General features: G+C 40.8%; 1 protein-coding gene across 1 annotated transcript in view; it reads left to right on the top strand.

Annotated features, from left to right (window-relative positions):
- Nucleotides 1-13450, top strand: part of GPR158 (G protein-coupled receptor 158) — a 199330-nt gene that overhangs the window by 125517 nt on the left and 60363 nt on the right. The gene's annotated exons all lie outside the window — the stretch shown is intronic.

The raw sequence follows: 13450 nt of genomic DNA, 5'->3' as shown, positions 1-13450 counted from the left end.
CCCTGTGCTCAGAAAGGAGTGGAACATTTGAAGGAAGCCTCCTTCTGCTGTTTTGTTGATCTGTTAATGAACACATTTTGTGGACCATGCAAGTGAGATGTGTCAGGACTGCAAATGAGAGATCTTGCCCTGGAAGACTGATATTTCTAATGCTTTATTTTTACAGCTGCAGCAACAGGAGTGAACCAGCAGGTACTGGTTATAGCTATTTTGGTCAGTGTCTCTGAGAGGAGGAGATCAAAGATGGTTGAATAGTTAGGTCATTAGCAGGGAACGTGTTTCCTCACATGACTTTGGTTTTTATCACAGCAAGTCTTTTAAGGACTTACCATTGGGCTAGGCATTGCAACTCTGATTGCAGTGCCTAATTTTGGTGCCTTGAGGTCAAGTAAGGTACTCTGCCTTAGAGAGCTGTGCATTCGGAGTCAGAGGTGCAGAAGCCAGCACGACTGCTTTAGCTAGCTTAAAGGGTTGGATGTTCCAAAGAGAGAGGGATTTGTGGTTTACGATCTGCCTTCCTTCACAAAGGGTTGCAGATTTGAACCCTATCTTCAGGTGAACTATGCAAGCCTTACTTTCTTAACAAGTATAGGTGGCAAAAAAACCCAGCCTATTATATGTAATTTTTTTATCTAGTATCCCACTTGTTCATATTTTTGTTCTGGATGTGACACTCGGGTTCAGTTCCCCTCTCTGTCTCAGAGAAGATACAAACTCGTACCACCTTGAAGAAAGTTTTAGCGCATTAACTCTAAGATGCTCTAGCATGAGAAGTGAGCAGCCTCTTGTGCTGCTATTGTTCCATTTCACATTACTTCGTTAAGAAGTAGTAAATGGATACAAATATTAATCTAACTCTACGGTGTAATGAGGGAGATATTTTACCTGTCGGTTAGGTTACCTTTTGGATAGAAGGGGGAGACCTGGCTTCTGATACCTGCTCCAGTGAACACTTAAGTTATTTTTAGGTGTGAGCAGTGAGTAGCATATGGACCTCAACTGTTATCACTGGAAAAAACATAGCTTGAAGTTGGTTGTTTTCCAGGTTAAAGCATTAACTGTCAAGAGCTTTCCTCAGAAACCTGCACCGAAGACAAGTGTGTTGTTTTGTCTAATGCCACTAAATTTTCAAAATAATGTAAAAATACTCTTCTTAGTTTCTTTTCCTTATCCACAATTTATTTTTATACAGTTGTTTTACATGTTTGAAATAAAAGGCAATTTTAATCACAAAAATCCAAAGTCTATGTTACCGAGAAAGCATAATTCAGCAAAGCAAACTGCAAGTCTTAATGCTGTTCTGGGTATTTGAGTTCAAATTTTTATGACCTGAAAAGACTTCATACCATGTGAGAGAGAGGACTGACGTTTTTATGACAACTGAAAAAAGATGTTGAAGATCAAAGATATGCCCATCAAATGCAGCCTTACATTTCAAATGTTTTTGTGGTTTTTCTGTTTCTTTTTGAAAAAGAAATTGCCCATGTCAGACCATTAACAATTCATCAATATGTTTACTTGTGCATTTGCCAATGCACTTTTATGGAAAACCAGAATGTATGCAAAGGTTAGCAAATGAGACATTTGGAAGACGAGATATGCCTGTTATCCCTTAGGGATTTTACTGTTGCTGATTTTTCAGGTGACAAGCAGCAAAACAAATCACTGAAGTGTCACGAATATTTGTTTTCCAAAGGAGGAGAATTTATCTCCCTTCCCCCAGCCAATGATTTCACATTTTGCAACTCCCCTTTCATCTGACTCCTCTCTTTCCTGGACCATTGTACTTCAAACATCTCACCTACTGCTCAGTGACTTCCACAGACTCTCTAATGTTTTTCAAGTTCATACTCAATTTCCTGAAGATCTGCTCCAAGATCTGTCCCTCCTACTTTCCACTTCTGTGCAGCATTTCCAAGGGGAGATTTCTGTTCTGATTTGTTGTTCTCTTTCGTTGGTTGCCACCTACACGTGTTGAAGCTTTTGAAAGTCTTTCAGAGTTGAGTACTTGAGTTCTTGTACTATTGAAGAACTATTCCTCCTGAGGTCTCTAAAGAATTCTTCTTCTCAGACTTTTCTGAGTTCATCCAGCTGTATTGCTTGAGATCACTTCTTGACAATTTGAGATCACTTCTTGGCAGCTTGCATTGAGCATGGCTAGTCTGAGATCATTGCTTTTTGTTTTAAGACTTTTGCAGTTTTCTTCTGTAGTGGAACTGGCACCTGTCCATTCAGAACATCTTTCATCAGTTGGATTCTCCTAAAGTTTTTTCTTTCTTTGAGATTCCAAGTTTAAAATGCTAGTAAATATTAAATTAGGCTAAGTAGTTCAGAAGCCTTTTCCACCTTGTTCTCCACTTGTCGTAGTTCAGCCCCGATCGGGACCAGACTACGCAGTCTCTCTCTCACTTCCCCCCACCCTCCAAGAGAACAGGGAGAGAAAATATAAGAAAAACGGCTCGAGGTTTGAGATAAGGACAGGGAGAAATCCTTGAAGTTACCGTCACAGGCAAAACAGACTCGACTTGGGGAAAACTATTCTTTATTACTACAAACAGCAGGATAATGAGACAGAGAACAAGATAACCTCCATCCACCCCTCCCTCTTCCCAAGCTTAACATTATCTCTACTACCTTCCCCCACCGAGCGGCACAGAGGGGGAAGAGGGAATGGGGGTTGTGGTCAGTTCATCATACGTTGTTTTACGCAGCTGCTTCGTGGTTGGGGGAAGAACTCCTCACATTCCTCCCCTGCTCCAGCGTGGGGTCCCTCCCACGGGCCACAGTCCTTCGTGGAACTGCTCCGGCATGGGTCATCTCTTCCACGGATGCAGTCCCTCTAGAACAGCTGTCCCAGTGGGCCCTCCACGGGCCACAGCTGCCTTCAGGCATCCACCTCCCTCGGTACGGGGTCCTTCACGGGCTCCAAGTGGATCTCTGCTCCTCCGTGGACCTCCATGGGCTGCAGGGGGACAACCTGCTCCACCATGGTCATCACCACAGGCTGCAGGGGAATCTTGGCCAGGAGCCGCATTACTCCTCCCCCTCCTTCTGAACTGACCTTGGCGTCTGCAGCCAATCCTCACAACAGGCTGGTAGATGTCTCTCAGGATCTTTTTTACATCTTATTCACTTCTCATCTCCTTTCCACTTCTTGCAGCCGGGCTGGACCGAGTCGGGCCCAGTCGGCTGCCTGGCAAGAGGCCAGAGGGTGGGGCCTGCAAGGCCGATGAGGCCTGCGCCTCCCCCTCTGCGCCTCTGCCCCCGCTCAGCTTCTTCACATCTTCTCTTCTCTCTCTTTTTTTCTGTTTTCCCATTCTTAAATACGTTATTGCAGAGGCATTATCACGGGACATTCTGCTACCAATTGGCTCGGCCTTGGCCAGCAGCAGGTCCACCCTAGGCCCGGCCGAGTCCACTGAAGAAAGGGGAGCGACTTCTAGCAGTTTCCTACAGAAGCTACCACCTTAGGCCCCCCCTCACTAACAAAACCACGACACCACTATAGTATTTCAGAGTTGAAGGATGGGCTTTACATGGTCTGCCAGGTTACTAGCTGCATGTGAACTGTAGAAAAGTCTTTCTCATTTGAGAAGGAGTGAGTACTGAGAACTGTGAGTAAAACTTTGGAGCGGTAATTTGCAGTGCAGAGGGTTTTTAAAATGTTTTAACTTTGAACATCATGTTTTACCCTTAGGCTCCCTTTATAGCCTATGGAGAAAAGTAGGCATCTCTGGAGGACAGCACTCCTAACTTGCCTTAGGTGCCTGTAGAAGGACAATGCAAGTTGCCCTCTGCCTATGATGCTCCCCATTGAATATAGAGGCAGCTTAGGCTGCCTCTCTTGGACTTTAGTGTTTCACTTGTCTTCCCTAGCTCAGATGTGTAGAAGCTCCACTCCAGATTTCTATTCCCTATAGAATTATAGGGATTATGGTATCAAATCATACTAGTTGAATGTGGTGAAGGAGAGTGGCATCCCTTCCCTCCAGCATGTCGACTGCACCACACAGCTTGGTGTTGTCAGTGAACTTGCTGAGGGTGCACTCTATCCCACTGTCCACGTCGCCGACAAAGATGTTAAACAGTGCTGGTCCCAATACTGACCCCTGAGGAACACCACTCATCACTGGTCTCCACTTGGACATTGACAACCTTTGCAGGTTTGTCACGCCATGACCTTTGCTGGTCCCCACTGCTGTTGTTGCTATAGGTACATAAGCTGGAAATGAAAAGTCAATAGTTCCAGCAGTGATGTCTGCAGTAAACTAATCAACATTGGCTGGATTGACATGTCCGGCTGGTATTTTTTTGGAGAGGGGTTTTCTAAATTACTGGTTGTCAAAATAAATACCGACAAAAACTTTCCTGCAGAGAGTAACAGCCGGTTCTGTGTCCTACTCTTTGCTGTGGTTTAACAGAATATTTCAAAGGCCTGCTCTGTCCCTATTGTCTTTTTCAAGTAACCATCTTAAAAGTTGGTGTCAATCAAATTCCTACCTTGGTTTGTGAACCTGCCTCACATCTTCAGAGAGAGCATGCAGACAGGAAGGAGGTATTCCTGAGGAACCTCAACCATCAGGTAGTTTTTTTCTCACAAACTTAGTATTAAATACTTCATTGGCTTTGTTAGATTAAGACCAGGAGCTAAGGTATTCTTGGAACTCTAAACAGCTGCATATTATTTTTTTTTTCCCCAGGTTGAAGTCAGTATCTGAAACTCCTCACATAAAACCCCCTCTCTGCACTGTGTATTTGTAGGGATTTCAGCTATATTGTAAAGAAGTGCAAAAGTCTGTGTGAGTGTTTTATGACCTGTGTCTTGCATTAAGTACACTTGGCAAGTTGCTCTGAATAATTTAGTCTATTATGTCTTGATTTAGCTGCAGCTCTTGCAAGATTTATTTTGATATAGACTACTTTACCATTATGTTTTTAAAAGGTTCCTTTTTCTTAAAATCACAGACATGGTCTTAAAATGAGTTGTTAGATTTTCCTTGTTTTTAATAAAATACTGTATTGTGTAGTGCACTTCTTTATCATTAAATGAAACTAGCATATTCTTAACCCTGTTGTTAAAGCACATCAAGTATTTGGCAAATGACTGGGCTGAATAGATGTCTATCTTTTTCATTAGATGTATTTCAGCTCCTTAAAATGTTTCTCTTTCTGCTTCTTAAGTGACCACATCTTTTTTTAGATAAGGTGATAGCAGTGCATCCAATAAGAAGGGTTTGGGGTTTTTTTCACATATGAAATAGGTAAACTAGGACATTCAGTTGACTGTTGTCATCTACCCAAGTGGGAGATCACACTGAAAAAAAAATGTTTATGAACAGGTGGAAGAAATAGTTGGATTATAAAAGTTAACTTGTGAAATAAGCAAATATTTCAAAAGATATTTTGACTTTACAGCTTCCTTTGATTTTGGCCTTTAATTTGCATTAGTTTTAAGAATTTTTGAAATGTTCTGATGAAATTACTTCTAGTAATTTTGAATTACATTTTTTTTAATGTAATGCAAACCATGAAAATAGAAGCATTGACTGGTTAAGGAGCTCAGCTTCTCCTCTACACTTTATTTCTGCTTCTTTTCTCATCCGTAGCATGCATGTGGCTGAAGCCCTGAATGTCCCACCTGCTCATCTTTGCTTTTAGTGTTGCTACTGGCGGAGCATGTCTAATAATCTCCACTCAAAACCTGCCCGTTTGCTTAATCAGGAAACCCACTTTTTCACATATATTTCAATATTTAGCTGGAAAGTAATCCAAGGCCTTTGTGTGTTTAGGAAGAGGAAACATCAAGTGAAAGAGTGCAGAGCATCCATGTGATCTACACTTCTCTTAGCACTTGCAGCTCTTTTTGAGGATGAGGAGACAGATATTTTTTAAATATTTGGGTAGTTGCCTTTTAGTGAAGTCAAAGGCTCCTAACTCTCTAGCTTGCTCGTAAGTATCTTTAAAATCAGATCAATGACTGTACATTAATTCCGTGCCTCAAGGCTGCGCGGTGGGTGACCTACATGAGTCAGGAAAAACATTTTTTCGCCTGCGCAGTTAGCTGCATGGATTCTGGTGGACTTTAAATTTTCAAACACAAGAGTTGTTTACATGTTTAAAAATCTTGTTCAAACAGATTTTAAACCTTCTGTGGTAATGTGTTGATTTCAGTGGAAACTTCTGACATCCTTGAAGTTTGAACTGCTGAGATCAGCCAGCTCTCAAGTCCTCGAGGATTGACTCCTGAGGTTGTTCAGGCTGCTGTTAGGGTGACTGTTTTAAAGAATGTGAGGCTGTCAGAAGTGAGCCGATACGTGTAGGAGGGATACATACATACCAAAGACGGAGAAATAACTGGCACATCAAAGCAGATGGATAAGAAGATCTTTTGGGCTAACCAAACCCATTCCTGTTTGTATTCCCTGAAAAGTATTTATTTGCTTCTTTTGCTTTATGGTGGTGGTCGAGCAGAAATATATTTGAATGAGAACAATGAAAGAGTATTTTACAATTCAGACTTTTATTTTCTCTTCTCTCTTAAGATGGGATGTGACTAGAGCTATTATATAGAATGGGTTTTTTTCAGTCTTAGGTTTCTCAGTGTTAGATATTTTATTCATTGTGCTATACCTTGTCAGGGTCTCAAGGGAACTTCCGAGCTTCAGAGCTTCTCCCTGTCCTGTACTGGATGCTACAGAAGCATCCAGTAACTCACAGTAGTCAGGAAGACACCTTTCCTGGGCAAACATTTGCCCCTACGAAGATGGATTTGCCATGTCCAGAAACTCAGTGCTTATAGCCCCTTAGGCTGGGAGACCTCCTGAATAACCGTGTTTCACTTTTTTAGGATCATCACTCCCTGGCCAGTGCCATTGAAATCTCTCTTTGTATTTGAGAAGTTTACAGTTAAAGATAAATAGTTTACTCTATTACAGTGAAAAGCTAGACATTAATTTCTGTGTTTGGAGATGGATACAGTATGTGATAACCCATCTCTTGATGTAGCTTGGTTTCAAGGTGATTTCTGTTTCTTCTCAATTCCCCAGATGATTCCATAGCAGCCTGGGCAGGGATATGATTCTTTTGGTAATACTAGTTCTTAAGCTTTTCTTTCCCCAGAGAGGATACAGGCTTAGTGTGTTGTCTTTCTTTGTATCCCCTTTCTCTTGTTGGTTTTGAATTCATCCTTGGGTAACCGTAAACCCCTTGGCATTTAAAACCGATTCAACCAAATCGCCAACCTATGTTTCTCATAAACTAAGAAATTGCTTTCTGTCAAAGTTTTAGCCATTATCAGGAAAAAAAAAACCTGAAATGCCCTTCTCTACTGCGTGGGCCTTGTTGGGCATAACACTTCATTTGTTGTGAACAAGTCTGTTTACAGAGTGCAGGCATGTCTCTTTTTAAAGACATTGTGGATTATGCATTAATGTTTTATTACTTGACTTTAGAATACTATTCATTAGGGCAACATAAATAGGAACAGTGAAGGTGAATCATTAGTAACTCCTGTGGCAAATAAATGCATTTTCAGGCTGTGTGTTCAAGTCACTTACAGATTAATATTTCCATAGCTGGTAGGATGTATGACATAACGCTTTTTCTCTTCAAACTGAAGGAAAGACATGATGGCATCTTGGAAGTCCCATGGACATTTACTTTCCTCAGAATAACCTATTCAGAGGTGCCCTGTCAAGCGTTAGCCGAGATCTGCCTTATGAACAGGGAAAAATAAGAGGGAAAATAATTGAAGATATATCAATAAAAAAGCATTCTAAGTATGCAGCCTTGTGTCAAACTGGAATGATCTTGAAGGTTCTCTTTGCTTAATAACCAAATAAATCTCTCAGGAGGCTTTTTGAGCTCTACTGTAAAAAATATGTTCCATAAAGAGCTTCAGAGATCTGCTGCTACTGCCTGATGGGGATGAATCCAAAGTATAATAAAACTTAGCGATAGCAAAGCATTCTGATGAATCAAGGTCCAGAAGTCTGTATTTCACACTGGTGCTGGTGGTTATGCAGCTATACTGCATCGTGGACTTCAAAAAGTCTTTACAGGCAAGACATATCTTTGCTGAAAGACAACCAAGGATTTAATATATATTTTAAGACAGGCAATGGAGAAAACCTATCTACAGTTGAAAGTGTAGTGGGAGGGGAAAGAGGATTTCAATAGGCAGAATTTCAAGCTAGACTTCATGTGGGCAGCTAGGAAAAACTTGTCTTCTTTTATGAAGAAGCCCAAAAGATCTTAAATGGCCATAAGTATTTTGACTTTGACATACATCTTATCTGAAATGCATTGCCCGCAGCAGCAGAGTGGCTCCAACACTGTGTACTGGGGAGTTGATTCAGTTCCAGTTCAGAGGCAAGAATGAAGCCTGCTGTGGTTTTGTGCAGCAATTGTGTGTTTTATAGAGGCATTGAACTAATGATCCAGCACAACTCTGCTTTAAAATGGTGAGATTTGCAAGGAGAACAGGGCTTGATGGTACTTTGTGTCCATAGGCCTATTAGAATAAAATTTTATGGCTTAAAAAGCACATGTGGTTTTAAAAAAAAATGGATGGAGATGGAAGGAAGTGTTCTTACATAATTAGCCTAAGTATATATTCAGCTGTTATCATACCTCTAAAATGCTTTGTGTAGTTGCACCGGAAATATTTGTTGGTAGTACAGGATTGGATAATGAGTTGTGCATTCACTAATATTTCAGCAGATGCTCTGAGCTGTGAATCATGTTTTGAACAGCGGTATGTGATGCCCGTAGTGTACACAGGCTCATGAATGCCTTCATTCATGCCCGTCTGTTAAGATGGCAGTGTGCCCACATACAAGTAGATTGGTCCTTTTTCTAGAAAGCGTAGTGCCAGACAGTTATGACTTTGGATGGCAAGCTTATCTGACATTGTGAACAGCATCTCTGTTGCAGGAAATCCCTTTCAGTATTAGGACTGAAGCATTAATAGGTGACTTGATGTACTAGATTACCCTAGGGGATATTTTATATGTTGAAAGAAACTACTGAAACATGGCGGAAGAAAGAAGAGTGCCCATCTCAAAGCACAGCAGGATACCGAGAGGAAGTGTCTGATCACTTGTTCCGTAGCAGAATTGCCTAGAGACAGCCCAAGACAGCTATTGCAGTTGGGCAAGGGCAGATGGTGCTGGGCAGTGGAACAGATCGGATCGATCTCTTCACATTATTTCCTAGGTGCTTGTTAATGGAATTAGCCCAAAAGGCATTATCTTAAATGGCTGTGTCATGTCCTGCATTGAACTGTGCAGAGTACTTACAGCAAATTCTGAAGTTAAGTGAAACAGTAGGTAGTTTTCCTGTGAAGCTTTTTGGGTTAACTGGGCACAATTTTAAGAGAAATTTGATTATTTTAAAATGAGAAAAAAAAATTGTATTTTTGTGTTGCTTTTATCTTAAGTAGATGCCTTTCACCTTGGATCCATAACAGGGTCATACTGATGCTCAGATTCTAAGCTCTGTATCTCATTTCCAAGTATCTAACATGGATAACTTCCCTGCCCATGGCACTGGGAACTAGATGATCTTTAAAGGTCCGTTCCAACCCAAGCCATTCTATGATTCTGTAACTGAGGGCAAAAATAAGAAGAGTTCAAAGATGAACACTCTGGGTTTTTTTGAGTTAATATTTTTCATATTTAGGCTTTGTAGCACTGCCAGTTCCATTTTTTGAAAAAAAAAATATTTATTCTTTGAGTTATGATCTTTTGGGCCATTATAGTATTACCCATTCTCTCTCAGCATGGGGAATAGAAATTTGATGATTGAAAAGGAAAATGAGGTTTTGATCTATTCATGTGACTTTATGACTTAAGAGTCAAAGTAAAAAGCAACTTGTCTTAAATACATTACAGAGTGTTTGGCTTAGGCCTCCTAATGTAAGTTATTAATTGACATATAGTGAAGCAGCTTCCCTAAAATAAATGCTTAAGTACCTTTCTAATCAGTGGAGATGTGTATTTGAAGCCTTTAGGCCAAGATTCTGTCCAAGTAGCTGAAGTCCTGAACTTTCTCAAGGCTCTTCAAGGCCTCTGCTTTTATCCATGGGTTATCTATGGAACTCGCATTAATAGGGCTGATTTACTAGACTCTACAATTTAGGCAGAAATTATATATCTGATTGAATGCCAGTCAATGCACTCTGGCAAACTGCACAGTATTAACTAAAATATTTTCACCTGTATCTGGTGCCCAATGTGAAGGGCAAAATTAATTATCTAATAATGTGCACAGTAAAGTTAATCTGAAAAACAAAATATTATTTTGTGTTGCATGGAAGTATTGCTCACTGTTAATATTATAGAGATCCGATAAGGTTTAGTTTGTTGTTTTTTGTCTTTTAGGGAATCTCTCTAAATGTTGTTTTGCTTTTAAAAAACAATGGCACTGAGGCTATAAAACTCATTATTTGCTCATTTTGTCTATTATGCTTTTGAACATTAAATTGTTCAATGCTAGTTCTCTTTGTACTTTTACTGTACTGATAACAAAAATTTGCCGTAGTCGGTGAGGTGCCTGTATCGACTTCAGCCATTGTCTTCAGAGAGTGCATGTGTCTGTTCTTCACGTCTGCTGAATCACTGCGCTGGCTGATTGCTGTGTCAGCATGCAAAGTCTCTCTTCCGTGTCTGTAATTCCCCAGCTCTAAACATACTTGACAGATAGCTGGTGACCTTAGAAAGTCTTTTCATCTCTCGCTCCACAAGTGGTAGCATGACTACTGGGACACTGTTTTGGCAAGGGTAATAATAGCTTAAAACACATTGAGGTTAAAAGCAAACATCTAAATGCATTTGTCCAAATGACAAAGATGAGCCGCAGTTTATGAAGTCTCACGCAAAGCTGCACTGCACTAGTAAATGAACAGGCACTGTCAACTTCTGTTCTGGTTTACAAATATTTTTTTCCCCAGATCTTTGTTGTTTAAGGAACAGAAACTGATATCTAGTATTTACATGGGTTTCAGGAGCTGGCAAAACAGAAGATATCGCATTTCGTTATGTACAGTAAATAGGTTTTGTGACACCCCTCAGCAAAACCTCTAAGCATTTTTAGTGAGATTTATGCTGCTGTCATGGTCTAATGCATTGTAAAAGCAAAAAGAGAAAATGAATTATTGTCAGATTTTTGGTGGGCAGAGTAGTCTTTTAGAACTGCAGAGGGATTCCCTTGTTCTCTTGAGAGCAGCCTGGCTATGTGGGTGAATCCTGCGCCCATCCTACGCGCCTAGCTTGGATCTCAGCAGCCCATTGCTGCATACTTTTTGTCACTTTAAGGAAGGCTTATCCCTGGGACAACAGTAGGGAATGGGAGTTTTGGTAACCAGAAGGTGGGAGAGGCTGATATAAACCACATGACCTCTCTGTGTTATGTTTCTTTTTCTCTTCATCTTTTAGCTAGGGAGAGTGAGGGATGGAGTGCAGCAGCCATACTTTTCACCAGATAAGTATTCTTTGCAAGAATGTGATTCAACCATGACAAAAAACTTGAGCAAGGCTTTTGGTGCACTGAGCTTCCAGGACAATGTTTCTGTAGCCTCTTGGCTCCAATTCATTAATGATTATACAGTTTTAAAATTGTGCCACTAAAATTCACTGTAATTGTAAGAGACTTAATGCTGACAGGACCTTAGAGAGGGCAGTCAACTGAACATCCCGGTGAGCTCTGATCGGAATGGGAATGACGGATTCTTGGAATAACCTTCTGGAAAGCCTGAGAAGCAAACAAAATATAAGTATAGTGATTCTTGCTGTTGAAAGCCTTAATCTATGCCAGACCACATGCAAGTTACGGAAGAATAGGTAGAAATGGATGTTGGCCCTTGGGAGGACATTGTAACTATTCTCCGTCATATAAACACAGGACGACCCAAAAGGGAATCAAACTTGGATCAAGTCTTACTGCCACAGTGTACTTGACCACTGGGCAAAGGAGTAGTTAAAATGTGTCTACATTCAAATGGGGAAATGAAAACAGTTTTTCCAACGGTGCCTTGCCTCTGCAGCCTTCACAGTGAGCTACCACATGCCCGCTCACACCATGCTGCATTTGAAGTGATATTTTCTTGGTTGATAGCTAGCCAAATGCCTCAGCTGCTCATACAAATGGTTCAATGCAAATCAATGAGATATTCTAGACACAAGCAGTTAATATTTCAACAAGCAACTGTGGATAAAATTACCGTGTCAGATTGCATGGCAAAGAGAGCTGTTGCCCTTGTTCAGAAAATTCTGTGCCTGGGAGGTTTTCAGACCTTCCCGTTTTAATAATCTGAAAAATTCCACTTTGAGATCAACTTTGAAATGTTTGACTCTACGTGTCAGTCTTTTTTTTTTTACATAGTTTTTCTAGTTTGGAAGAATCAAAGATGTTTTCTATTCCCTGGCAAACCTCAGGAGGCAATTTTACTGCTACAGACTTTATTCTGGTTCTGCACCGATCTTAATCTGTATCACTGTATATTAGGATAAGACATCATTACTAGCATTCAAGTCTTTCTGAGAAACTTTTTGCTGGATGCACAATATTATGTAAATACATTAGCATGTTCATGCATATGTGGATGCATTTTGGTTTTCCAGCTGATTTTCCAAGGAGAAGTGGGCCTTTTGCTGCATGCTGTTCCCTTCCCTACATGCAGAATTTGTTAGATTCCCAGAAAACGTCTGCCTTGAAACATGTCAGTACAATAACAGTGAAAAAAAAGCAGATTAAGTTTTGCACCATGATTTGATTCAACAAATAATATTTTTTTTAAAAAATAACTTCATTCTCCTGTAGAAACCATGCCGGTGAAGCACAGCAGCTTCTTCAATCTCTCTCAGCCCACATGTCTGCCATTTTTGCCCCCACTCTCCTAAATATGTCTATGTCACCCAAAGGACGTAGTCCTGGGCTTTTGGCCAATATCCTGGGCTTCAATTCCCACATAGAAAAGCATTTACTTAGGAAAATAATATCATGTGGCAGCCGGTAGGCTCAATACTACCTCTGCTGCCAGAATGTACTGACTCTAAATGAAACTGTGGCAGATGGCCTGAAATGTTTCAGTGCTTTCTTTCTCTAGACCAGGATTACCCAATTAATTTGTACTGTGGTGCATTGGGTCGTTTTACCAGGTTGTGGTCAGACGCGTGGGATGCACTCCATCTAGCTTTGCTGGACCAAGCAGGGTCTGCAGGTGGGGTAAGGACAGTGTATAGGCAAAACCCTGGAATGGCAGGCTCCTGGTGGGGCTGGATGTGTGGGAAGGAATATGGGATCATCTCTTAGGTCACCAGGAACAATATCTGTTGAAACAAGAAGAAATGGACTCCTGGTTCAGATTGTGACCATGTCCATCATTTGAGCAGGCCTGTTTCAGATAAGGGTGACATTTTACTTTGTAATGATGCTTTTGTACACACTATAC

This window comes from Chlamydotis macqueenii, chromosome 2 (assembly GCF_036417535.1).
Source record: "Chlamydotis macqueenii isolate bChlMac1 chromosome 2, bChlMac1.mat, whole genome shotgun sequence".
Classification (NCBI taxonomy): Eukaryota; Metazoa; Chordata; class Aves; order Otidiformes; family Otididae; genus Chlamydotis; species Chlamydotis macqueenii.
This window is presented reverse-complemented; position numbering and strand designations above follow the sequence as displayed.